Below are 13549 nucleotides of genomic sequence, written 5' to 3'. Positions count from 1 at the left end.
GCCAACCCCCAATATTTCCTCCTGTATCAGAAAACACGCTATGTGATATACGTATATCTGTACGTGATGTTGCAAAGCTAATCAAAAACCTTGATTCGAGTAAAGCAACTGGCCCTGATGGTATTCCAATTATAGTACTCAAAAAACTTCAACCTGAACTAGCGCCCATACTTACAAAACTGTTTAAACGTTGTCTTAAGGAGAATAGTTTCCCATCTCCCTGGAAAATCTCATCAGTATGCCCTGTATTTAAGAATTCAGGTGATCGCTCATCCCCCTCTCAGTACAGGCCAATAAGTCTCCTGTGCGTCATGAGTAAGTTGCTAGAATCTCTGTTAAATACAGAAGTAATCAACCATCTCAACAAAAATAACCTTCTTAGTGACACTCAATATGGTTTCCGTTCTGCTAGATCTACAGCAGATGTCCTTACAGTTATATCGCATAGGATTAGCAAATCTCTCGACGGTGGCAATCTTTCTAGGGCAATTGCTCTTGACATATCTAAGGCCTTTGATAGGGTATGGCATAAAGGTTTACTTCATAAGATCGCTAGCTATGGTATAGCTGGAAATGTCTTCTCAATTATTAAATCATTTCTTTCTGATAGGTTCATAAGAGTAGTAGTTGAGGGGCAAAAATCAGAAGCTCACAGTATTAATGCCGGTGTCCCTCAGGGATCCATCCTGGGCCCAACTCTTTTCCTGATCTACATTAATGATCTTCCAAATCATATCCTTACATCATTTGTAGACATTTATGCTGACGACACTACCATTCATGGTACCACATCTAAGACAGTAAACGACCAAGTTCTTTCCAATTCTCTCTCCTCTGATCTTGAGCACGTAGTACAATGGGGAAAGGAGTGGCTGGTTACTTTTAATGCATCTAAAACCAAGCTTCTCTCTTTACATTATCAACATTCTAATCCACATTTGTCATCAATTGAAATGAATGGGTCTCGTCTTCAGGAGGCCTCAAGTTTTGACAAGCTTCTGGACTTGACCATTACTCCTGATCTTAAATGGAACACGTACATCAAATCTGTTGCCAAGGCCGCTGGAAAAATGGTGGGTTCTTTCTATCGATCCGGTAGATATCTCACTGCTGATGCTATTCTCTATCTATATAAGAGCCAGGTACGTCCAAGGATGGAATACTGTTGCCACATCTGGGCAGGAGCTGCTAGAAAGGACTTGTCCTGCCTTGATAGAGTTCAAAATAGACTTTGTAGCCTCGTAGGAGATGTCCTTTTCTCCTCCTTGCAACCTCTATCTCACAGAAGAGATGTTGCGAGTTTGTCTCTGATGTATCGTTATTTTCATGGAAAGTGTTCGACTGAGCTTCAATTTATAGTCCCCCCTCGCCAAACTTTCACAAGAAACACTCGTCTAGCTGTAAACACTATCAATAATTTCCCCCACTCTTTATCTGTGCCTAAACCTAAACGTAGATTCCATGAACAAAGCTTCTTTCTTAGAACTGCACGCCTGTGGAATTGTCTTCCGTTTTCCTGCTTTCCGGCTGACTACAATATGGTTGTGTTCAAGTCTAAAGTAAATAAGTTCTTGATGAGCCGTTCCATATAAGTTATCAAATTTACCAAATTTTCATTACTAATGATTACTATATTGACCAATTTCTACTGTACACTCTTTAACCCTTATCCTTGAGTGGCCTCTGGGCCTTGATAATGTGGTGATGCCTTTGTAAAAAAAAAAAAAAAAAAAAAAAAAAAACCTGTTACAGCATTCATCACCAACAAGGAGGTGGAGGCATCATGTTTTGGCAAGGAATCATTGGGGATAAGTTGGTTGGACTATTCTGAGCGCCAGAGAGTGTAAAGCTTACCAGCAATGCGTACACAGCCTTTTTGGATAATCATTTGTCAACATGGCTAGATGACCTACTATTATCACGTCGCTTTCAGATGATTTTTATACATGACAATGTACTATCCCATTCTGCTTGGGGCGACTGCATCCTTCCTTGAATCTATGGAATTCGTTGGGGAAACTCACATGACCTGACCACCATGTTCTCCAGACCTTAATCCAATTGAATATCTCTGGTCAATATTAAAAAGAGAGCAATTTACTTCAAAGGATACCTTGTGGAGGAATATAGTTGATGTTGCTAGAGCCATAATTCCTTTTAAGATCAAAGAATTGACTTCCTCGACAAATGGCTGTTTTAAGTTATTTAAAAAAAATGGTGGATATGTTGATAAATAATTAATTTACATGAGGCCATGCCTTGGATATGTTTTTGTTTATTATTCTTTGACAGAAAAATATAATAAAAAGTAAAGTTCACAAGATAAGACATTGTATTTTTGTCCTAAAACATTTTATGAGACCTGCAATAAAACAATGGACAGTGGAAATTCTTCCATAAAGAATAAAATGTCATAACTTCATGAATATCGCATGAATTTGAATAAAATTTTGGAAATAACCAACCTTAAAGGAGTCGTTTTATGATATAATTTTCATCTTGTTGTGACATATATTCAGTGAAATATTGATATTTTACTAATCTGCAATAAAGCGATTGACACAGTATATATATATATATATATATATATATATATATATATATATATATATATATATATATATATCCCAAAACTCCTGGCCTTGACAGAAGGGAGACTAAAACTTGCTGTTATAGTACGATTATGAATATCTCCAATATCAAGTAATCCTTATACATTGCGAAATTTAATTTTTGTATAAAAACCAAAGAGAGGAGATATATCATATGAGAAATATTTGGAATCAAGTCTCCCCTTACTGTTATTTCAGATCATTTGTAACCATAGCAGCAAGTTTTAGTCTCTCCTCCATCAAGGCCAGGGATTTGGGGGAAATATCAGATATTTTGTAATTCATATACAAAACTAGGAAAACAAATGACTATGATTGAATCATTTTATGGCTGTAAAAAAGTACGAAAATAGACTCTGGGTGATGGATGATCCCCTTAATGTGCGATTTTAAGGGCAAATATCACATAAAACCAATAAAATATGCCCAAATTTGCCTCTTTCTAGTATATGTATAGTATATATAGTGTCCTAGCAAGCCAGCTTTAGTTGTGCTGCTATGGGATGAATTTTGCTTAGGGTTTTTTTGCTTGGTTGTCTCCTGTAGCTTTGCCAGGCCATTAATATAGATGTGTGTGTGTGTGTGTGTGTGTGTGCGTGTGTGTGTAAAGAAGTTTATTTTAATCCGACTAGAAACCACCTATATATATATATATATATATATATATATATAAATGAAACGTCTGGTTTGTTCGGCCTCACTAAACTAGAAAACTACAAGTCGGTTTTTCGTTATATTTTGTAAGAATGATTGTATCGAACCCAACTGTGTTTTTAAATATTAAAAAGTAAAAAATATTACCATATTAAGAACACTTTTTTCAACATTGTTTATTTTCGGTTCCGATTTCAGCCGAGGCTACTTACTGGAAATACTTCCGGTTTATATTGAATCTGCTTTCATTAGTGACTTTTCATATCGAAAAGTATACGATTTATCCAGTTTTTTATTTATAGAAAAAATTGCATTAATTTAATTTTTTTTTCCTTCCTGAGTGTTCTACTTTGCGTGTTCCTCCTCAGCATAACAAAAAAATTATTAAAAATAAAACTACTCGCCGGGATTTGGCAATATATATACACCAGTTTTGTTTGTTGTTTTAATACTTGCAAAAAAAAAAAATACACAAAAAAGTATGTTTCACTTTTTCTAAACTATAAAAAAATACTTTAACAAGGAAGTTGCTGGTTAATTTTTACAACTTGCCCCAGCGTATTATAGACACAATAACCTCCCCATGTTAAAAACGGCTTTCAGATTAAACAGCCCCAAACCTCGAAAGTCATTAACATGGGGATGTTGGAGGAGTTTATTCCGAAGGCCGTTTTCAACATGGGCAAGTTGGGGTGTTTATAATATGCTGGGGCAAGTCATAAAAATGAACAAATTTGCTATTATTTATTGCAAAAATAGCTTAAAATTTATTTATTTGACAAAAAAAAACTGACATTTTCTACAGACATTTAATAAGAAATACAAATGAACGGTAGGTTTTTGGTTTTTTGTGTTCTACTGATGCTTTGTTTCTACATTTAAAATTTTACTTTATAATTTCTTTCACATAGCTTTGTTATTATTACATCGGCAACGCTCGGCTTTATCCGACTGTTGACGTCATGTTTTACAATATCTTTTTGTTTATTAAATTGTTAGATGAGAGTACAGATAAACTGGTCGTTTTCTAATGTGTGGAAACTGTAGCTCCCGAAAAAAAGGGTACTCTGGATAGTAACAAAAACAAAATTTGCCTTAGTCTAAAAAGATTTCTCCTCTACTGATCGAAGAAAAAAACGGTGAAGTGTAATTCACCCTCTGTTTCTCTCCCCCCCTCCCTCTCTCTCTTCCTTTCTTACTATCTCTCTCCATTCATCTCTCCCTCTCTCTCTCTCAATCTATAACCCTCCCCATCTCTCTTTGAGCCCCTTTCTCTCACTAACTCCCTCCTCTCTCTCTCTCCCTCCTCTTCTCTCCTTTCCTCTGTCTCGCTCCCTCTCTGTTTCTAACTCTTCCTTCTCCCTGTCTATCTCTCAATCCCTCTATCTCTCTCCATCTCCTTCTCTTTCTCTATCTCACTTTCTCTTTTCTATCTATATATCTTCCTCTCTATCTGTCCATCTCTAATCCCTTATCCTATTTTAGTCTCCTAAATTAATTACTGTTAATAAGGCATTGTAAAAACATGGATAAATCCTATTTTAGTCACCTAATTTACTTACTGTGAGATTAGAAGTTATCTGGAAATTACTGTTACCTTGAACAGCACCAGGAGTAACTGGTAAAACCTTTCTAATTAAATTGGTTTTGGCCGCCATTCGGTGACAAAATGGCATAGCCTTAGCCCTTGCTGCAAGCGGAATTCCTGCGACCTTGCTACCAAGTAGAAGAACTACTTATTCTACTTTAAAACTACTATTAAACATTCAATTTTTAAAAAATCTCATGTCCAACATCTCCAAAACATCCAGTATGGGAAAAATATTGCAAACTTATTGTTTTCGATGAATGTACAATGGCACGCAAAAAATCACTTGAAGCTCTTAGTCGGTTCTTACAAGATTAGTATGGTAATGTCAGATTATATGGGAATGCAGTAATAATGCTTGTGGGAGATTTCAGACAAATGTTACCTGCAATTGCTCAATCAACACCAGCAGATGAAATAAATGCTTGCCTCAAATACTCTACTTTTTGATGCTATGTGAAGGCATTAAACTTAACTCAAAATATGCGTGTCCAGTTGCAGACTGCTCGATCTGCACAGAAATTTTTGCATCATTTATGGGAAATTGGATACGTAAAAGTGCCGGCTGATCCGAGTTAAGAGCGAAATTCTTTGACTTTAACTTCTGTAATTTTATAAAATCAAAAGAAGAGTTAAAAAGGGTGTTCCAGATATTCAAATTAATTATATGAATTCCACTTTACTGAGTGAACGAGCTATTCTTGCAGATCAATACAATGACGTCCATAAACTTAATGCTATTATTCAACATAAAATTCCAAGTGAGGTAGTCACATACAAATCCATCGACACTGTTGTGGAAGCGGATAAAGTGGTTAATTATCCAACAGCTAGATTTGTCAGGGATGCCTCCACATATGCTGCAACTGAAAATTGGCATACTAATTATCATGTTGTGAAATATAAACCAATCTAAGCTTTGCAATGGCACATGGCTTGCAGTAAAAAAATTAACAAACAATATAGAAACAACAATCTTAACAGAACCTTTCACGGGTGAATATATCTTCATTCCACACATTCCTATGATCCCACCAGATACACCATTACACTTTGGGAAATTGCACTTTCCAATTTTACTGTCTTTTGCAATAAACGTCAACAAAGCTCAGGGAACAATCTTTACAATTGTGTGGCTTACAGCTACACACTGACTGTTTTTTCACATGGACAATTATTTATGTTACGTATTCAAGAGTTGGAAATTAAACCTATAAGAAACATGCATATTCTCATTTTTGAACTTTTTCCATTGTGCCAATTTGAGCCACAGCAATGCGTGGCAGGGTACAGCTAGTATATATATATATATATATATATATATATATATATATATATATATATATATATATATATAACTACTTAATTTACTCACATAAAATTAATATATGAAAGTATAGATTTATGTGTAAACTTTAAGTATTTACTTCAAAAGAGCTCAATACGTAGGTAGAGCTACTATATATATATATATATATATATATATATATATATATATATATATATATCCTTTGAGCATGAAATTAGCAAAACCAAAAATCAATCATTATTTTTGATTGGCGAATTCAGCTACATGAAAGTAATGAAACTGATTTTGAAGTAGCAAAACTCAAAAGAGTTTCAGAAGTTTAAAACTGTGCAGGTTGATAGGAAAATAATTTTCCATTGTTTTTCTGTAACTTATAATCGGTCTTTCTCTTCGGGTTTGTGTTAGGGTCTATTCGAAAGTAGGTATTTACTTTTTTCCCAACGCAGGAAGATGTGACAAATGGTCAGGAAAGTGGGGAGAGTCAAGCCAGCACCCCTAAAGAAGGTGTAGCAAACGAAACTGCGAAAAACATAAGCAGGAGCGAATTGTCACGGCTGTAGATTTTGAATACACTTCCTTCCTGGCTTATCCAATCAGAAGCCACGTCTCGGTAACGTGACCGAGTTTATAAAAGGTTAAACTGGCAACACACTCTTTCTTTTTTTTCTTTCCAGATTATGGACTGACAACAAGTCCAGAAAGTATGAACCTGTCGCCCCCAACTTCTCTCTTGGGACTCAACAGTACTCACCCGGCCTTCGGGCTCGGGGTTCAACTAAGATGGGAATGCAAACAAGACAACATTGCTTTTTCCACACAATCCAGGAGCTCTCTTTCTCATCCTACAGTACTGTTTCTAATCTGTCGTGATGCACGTTTCCATGACTACTTTAGACACAAACGTACGTGAACTCTCTCTCTCTCTCTTTCTTTCAACAGGTCCGTATAATCTTTAATCTATGTCTCCACACAGGAACATTTTCCACGACTAACCAGTTTCCTTATTCTTACTAACGAAGATAACCAAGTTGTTTTTAAATGTTAGAATAATTTTTACATTTTGGCGACGCCCGACATGATGGAAGACAAGCAACGTTCGTCGACATCTTATTCAACAAAGGATCACTTTGACTTTTTGAAAATTGTCTGGGCAGCTCTCTAGGCATTCCCTGGTAGGGGCGTCTTAGGGCAATAAGCAATAATAAGAAACTTGTTCCATCCTAAAGAGAGGAGGCACGGTCGGGGAAGATGGACTTCCGATGATTACCCAGAACCAAACCTCGGCTCGACAGATGCAAGGTCAATCCTTACTCCAAAATGACCAAGACTTTGTCAGACTTTATAGAGGACTTATCATCGACTGGCATGAATTACTACATTGGTTGTTCCATGTAGCTTTTAGCTACAGAGATAAAGGGGGAGGGAGTGTAATTCCTTTCCTAGAATTACTCCACTTGCCCTTGGTCCTCTCTTTATTATGCTGAGTGGCCATCAAGTACGATTTTTTTAGTTTTTGGTATGACTTTTTTTTTACTCACATTCACTCCAAACAAAGCATATTGTCACTTGGACGTAAAGGACTACTATTTGGGGCCATGTCTAGGAAAGATTAACAAGATATTTGTTTTATTACATTTAAACTTCTGCATATCAGTACGATCAGGGAAGCATGTAGCAGGAAGGGAATTTCAAAGTCTAGCTGTTTAACTATTAGAGGAGAAAGCTTTCTGGTATTTAGGGACCTCAGCAGTGAATGGGTGAGATTTTGTGGCTAACCGGGTTAGTCGGGGATATCTATATTGAGGAGGCACAAGTGAAACGAGTTCATTAAAGCACATTACATTAAAATATTTGTAAAACAGGCACAAAGATGCAACATTGCGGTGATGGGACAGAGTTTGGAGCTTAGTTGACAAAGTTGGACCTATTAGATTAAAAACTCTTTTTTGGACCCTATCCAAGAGGGAGAGACGAGTGGGAGATGCACCAGCACAGATGTGGCAACAATACTCCATGCATGGGCGAATGGTGGCCTTGTATAGGTACAGGATACTCTCAGGTGTGAGTAGTCTTCTAGCTCGATAGAGGAAACCCACCTTCTTTGCAGCAGTCTTTGCAATGTCCTCAATGTATTTGTTTCAGTTCATATTGTCTGTGAATGTTAGGCCGAGGAGTTTAAAGAAAGAATTTTCAGGTAGAGTGTTATTTGTCATGAATATTGGTGGTTCGGAGAGGCGTCTTGTAATTGTTAAAGGAAAGCAGCTTAGTCTTACTAGCATTAAATGTTACCATCCATTTACGGTTCGATTCCACTTCGGTCCAGAAGTCATTTGCTAACGATTTTGCCATTGTCTTTGATTTATGTACATCCGTTTTGACTTTTTTAGTTGAAATTGCTTAGTGTTGTTTGCGCATTTTTATTCTATTTTTTTCTTTTTTTCTTACAAGGGAATCATCGCTTATCAAGGTCACTCGAGGATAAGATTAATGAGTATAACGTAGCCACTGAGACAACAGCTTAATGATCGTTGATGGTGAAAAGTGGGTAGAATTTGATTATTTAAGAAGTGCGAGACATTAAAAATTTGTTTGCATTGGACTTGAAGAATGCCATATTGTAGTCAGTTGGAAATTCATCCTGCTTTCAAGTTTATTATTGTTAGGCTGAGGAGTTTTAATTAAGAATTTTCAAGTAGGGTATTATTTGTCATGGATATTGGTGGTTGGAGAGGCGTCTTGTAATTGTGAAAGGAAAGCAGCTTAGTCTTACTAGCATTAAATGTTACCATCCATTTACGGTTCCATTCCACTACGGTCTGGAAGTCATTTTTTAAAGATAATGCTATTGTCTTAGATTTATACACTTCCACCAAGGATTGAATCCCAGTTTCTCAGACCATTAGTGAACATTTATTAATTTATTTATTGCAAACTATTATCCTCATAGTTGTTGTTTCAAAATGTTTCGGCTAACTATTCCTCTGACCTTCGTCAGGTGGTAACCGCGACGGGATAGGAACTCTGATCTGCTAACTGCATCCTCAACAATTACTGCCATCCATAGTTTTTGTTGTCTTACCACGTTTTGCCCAACAAAGCCTCTCTGCCCAGCTTTGGGTAGGATTCGGGGCCCATGGCGCAGTGGATAGAAATGTTGAATCTCTACGGTTCCAGGTGAGCAATCTCTGAAGATAGCCGTTTCAATCCTACCCAAAGCCAGCCAGAGGCTTAGTTGGCCAAAACGTGGCGAGACGATAACTATGGAAGGCAGTAATTGCTGAGGATGCAGTTAGAAGATTTGCCGTTCCTATCCCGTCACTGTTACCACCTGACAAAAACCAGAGGAATAGTTGGCCGAAACGTCGTGAAACAACCACTGAGAAAGATGAGGTTAATAGTCCGAAATAAATAAATTAATGAATAATACTCATCTCAAGAATGAATTCCAATTAATTAAAGAATACATGCGTGAACACTCTTACCATTATACTGAATGAGCTTAGCTCCTATAATCGCAATTTATTTTTTTACTGAAATATAATTTTTACAAGAAATTAATACGATCAGAAAGGGTTTAGGGTTAGGGTTTTATATATATATATATATATATATATATATATATATATATATATATATATATATATATATATATAATCTCTGTCTCTACTATTAAATAAAAGTTACTTTGTGTGTGTGTGTGTGTGTGTGTGTGTGTGTGTGTGTGTGTGTGTGTGAGAGAGAGAGAAAGAGTTCCTTCCTTATAGATTCCGAAACGGCTGAGCCTGTGTTTTGCTAATTTCACCAAAAGGTAATTTATATGTCTGGCAGTGTTCTTAGATATGTTTTGTACAGATATTACTCTGATAAGTATCGAAAATCGAAAAAATCCGGTCTTAAAAATAGTCTTCTTTTCTTATAGATAAAAAAGATTTTTTTTTACAGGGGAACATTTAATGCTACACCAGTGTAACCTTGGCCGGTGTAACATAAAATATTCCCCTGTAAAAATTCTTCTTTTTTTATGTATAAGAGAAGAAAGACTATTTTTAAGATCGTGAAGCCCAAACATCAGCTGACGTGAGAGTGTTAACAAAAACAGACGGAATTTGATGAACGACACTATCATTATTATTCTTATTATTTTTTATTTGTTTGTAAATTAGTCCATCGGGCATATTATTCCTCGTAATATATAATAATCAATAGAGAATCGATTTTCTAATAATGCATATGCAATCTGCATAAATTAAAATATTATGTTTAAGCGTATTGTACGACCGGGCAATGCCGAGCATCCAGCTAGTTTAATATAAAAGTCAGCATTCGACACTAGCTTCTAAAGCAGCTAAGGAACCGCATCAACTGATTTCACAAGGACCTGCTTATTATTATTATTATTTGTACTCACTAGGAGTTCTCACCCAAGCCATCATCAGACATTACTATCCGACAACTAGTAGTGTTCTCTGCAGTTTGAATGACAACAAAACTTCCCAGATTTCCAGTATACTCTTTAACCGTTTTGATAATCTTGACAAATGAATTTGCATCATCACAACAGCCGCTTGCCATTGATTTTTTTGTTTGCAATGTCTATTGGTCATCACTGGAATTTGTAAGGTGATAAGCCTCCCCAAGGTCAAAGTTCTCTTCGCACTCAACTAGTGGAGGTCTGGTTTGCATTTTCTCTCCTTGCTCTTTCTATCCTCCGCAACCTTTTTCGACTTTTTTATGTGGTGCCAATCAATGCTGAGAGTTAGTAGTAGTAGTAGTAGTAGTAGTAGTAGTAGTAGTAGTAGTAGTATTTATGAGTCGCCACTTACAATAAGGGTTAGGGTTAATGTGATGATTAGATTAACAGTTCAATGATGCTGAATATACTGTGCCCCTGTTATTTGCCCCCCCCCCCCGACGAAGGCAAAGTTAGGCACAAGGTCAGTTTTTAATGTGTGGAAAAATCCAGCTCACTCAGAAGGGACACACTGTGGGGGGGGGGGGGATATGACACAAGGTTAAAAGGTGGAGGAGAATAAGCCAGCCCTCAAGAGATGGTGCACTTTCACCTTTCAAACTTGCCTGTGCAGCCACGTCGGCATTCCTTGGTGAGGGCGCCTCAGACAATTAGCCATAAACTTCTTCCCAAAACGAGAAGGCAAGGCGTAGGAAGATGGATCTCCTTGGACGATCCAGAGTGAATACTACAACCCAATAGGAAAAAATAGGCCACTGCAACGTTGGACTGATTGTTGAGAAAGGAGTACCCTCCCCCCACACACACACTGTTCGTATGTTGAGCGTAAAAAAAAAAAAAAATCTTAATATTGGGTTTAGATTTTTAAATTAAGGCAGGAAAACTCATACTTAAAAGAAGCAATCTTATTGGTTAAAACATTGAAGACAGAATTTAATCATGTGGGTTTCCAAGAGCCGGTGATCGGAAATCGTGTTTGCACAAAATTGATAATAATTATTTGGGAATAGTAGAGGAAGGGCGTGGCGCCCAACCTTGCCAGTTGTAAAATACGCTTAATATTTTTTAATTCATGCAGATTTTTTTTCTTATTACAGAGCCAATTCTCTATTTATTGAATATATATATATATATATATATATATATATATATATATATATATATATATATATATATATCTCACAGGATGGAATGATAAAATTTTTGCCCTAGAAAAGACGACATGATTCCATTTACGTTTGATGAAAACCGGTTTCTTTTTCTGTTGCAGACAATCTACTAGTTGGCCAGTTGTGCACAAATCCCAAGAGCAACAGGAGCCTTCTATCATGTCTGAAAGCGACACAATGTTCAATGAGTGAGATCAAAGATACGTCGTGGTACAACTCCTGCTCTGTACCGATCCAAGTTATGACAACAGGACCATTGCCAACACCATCAAAATGCATTGTTGGATTGTCACAAATAACAGGGGCATGCCCAGGGTAATGAAAACAGTTTCCCACCACGGTTATGGTCTTTGGTGTGGTTTCAAGTGAGGGCCACATCATGACCCCTCACATCTTCAAAGTCGGCTTGAAAGTCAACACCAAAATGTACCTAGATGTGCTGAAGAGTGGGATGATCCCCTGTTGCAATCAGGTGGCCGTATGCAGACCCTAAGGGTAGCAGCAGGACTCTGCGCCGGCCTACAAGTCCAAAGAGACCCAAGCTTGGCTTTGGAACGACTTTGTACTCTTCTCTCACTGGCTCTTCTCCTCCCCTGACCTGAACTCGCTGGACTACGTCAGGGACATCATTAACATGACCTCCCATGACACCAAAATCAGCCTGATCGCCGCCATCTGCCAAGTATTCACCGAGCTCCCAACGGCACTTGTAGAAAAGACATGCTCCCAGTTCTTAACCCGTATCGGGTGGTGATTGTGGCTGTAGGCAGTCACATTGAATAGATGTCAGTTCTACTACATAATCAATTTACCTGAATTTATATTTTCAATAAAAGTTTGTAAATAAAGCTGTAGTGTTGTTTTTTTTTTTAGGTCGATTCTTTTGTCATTCAACCCTGTATATATATATATATATATATATATATATATATATATATATATATATATATATATATATATATATATATATATATATATCGTACTGATTTCAAAAGTTAAATAAAATGACTTGGGTGCCAAAATATTTAGTGTAACAGCCGCGTTCATTACCATTTGAGTTGACTTAATAGATAAGAAAGTTATAAAATTAAACTACTTTTAGCTTTGATTAGTTTACGCATGCGCAAACTAATAGAAATGTCGGCAAGTTGAAATGAACATTTTGCATTTCAACTTGCCGGCTTTTGTACACGTTATTCATTCAACCTAACAAAGATTTTACTCTTTATAAACCATCCTTAGTGTATGATTACTATTTCCTGTTAATTTCAGTGTTATGTCATCAGTAGTTTAAGTGTTTATATACATATTTTCTCACATACAGACATACATACACACATCTGTTTTGCAGATGAGCAACCAAATAGTTGTGAAATTGGCTAGTATTCAACTTTGAAATATTATTCATTTTCTTAAAGTCCTTACATCACGTGGCTTTCTGTTTTGTCTGGTGCGATTTCCATAGAAAAGAAGTTTTTTCTTTTGTTTTTAGATTATTACTAGCGGAGGTACCCGGCGGTGCCCGGGTGTTTGAAGGTGTGTATGTAGGCGAGTGTGACCCTGTTTTAATTTTATAAAAAAAAAACACGATGTTAAAAAAAAATTGGAAAAACCAAAACAAAGCAAAGCAGTGAACAAACGTAAAATAAAAAATAAAAAATTTTAAAAAAAGTTGTAAAAGAGGAAAAAAAGTTTAGGTAGGAAGACAGGCTCGAACCCAAAACATCGAGGTTAAGGCGGAAAACA

General features: G+C 36.5%; 1 long non-coding RNA gene across 1 annotated transcript in view; it reads left to right on the top strand.

The window, feature by feature from the left end:
* LOC145296871 (uncharacterized) overlaps positions 1–12637 on the top strand; it is a 35326-nt gene extending 22689 nt beyond the window's left edge. Inside the window, exons 2-3 of the long non-coding RNA XR_013870057.1 lie at positions 6838–7065; positions 11905–12637. This is a non-coding gene — a long non-coding RNA (uncharacterized LOC145296871). The remainder of the gene's footprint in view (positions 1–6837; positions 7066–11904) is intronic.
* Positions 12638–13549: the final 912 nt, after the last annotated feature.

Source organism: Euprymna scolopes, chromosome 17 (genome assembly GCF_053919585.1).
Source record: "Euprymna scolopes isolate OS-2025 chromosome 17, ASM5391958v1, whole genome shotgun sequence".
Lineage (NCBI taxonomy): Eukaryota > Metazoa > Mollusca > Cephalopoda > Sepiida > Sepiolidae > Euprymna > Euprymna scolopes.
Note: the sequence above shows the minus strand (reverse complement) of the source record. Positions and strands in the feature narration are given on the sequence as shown.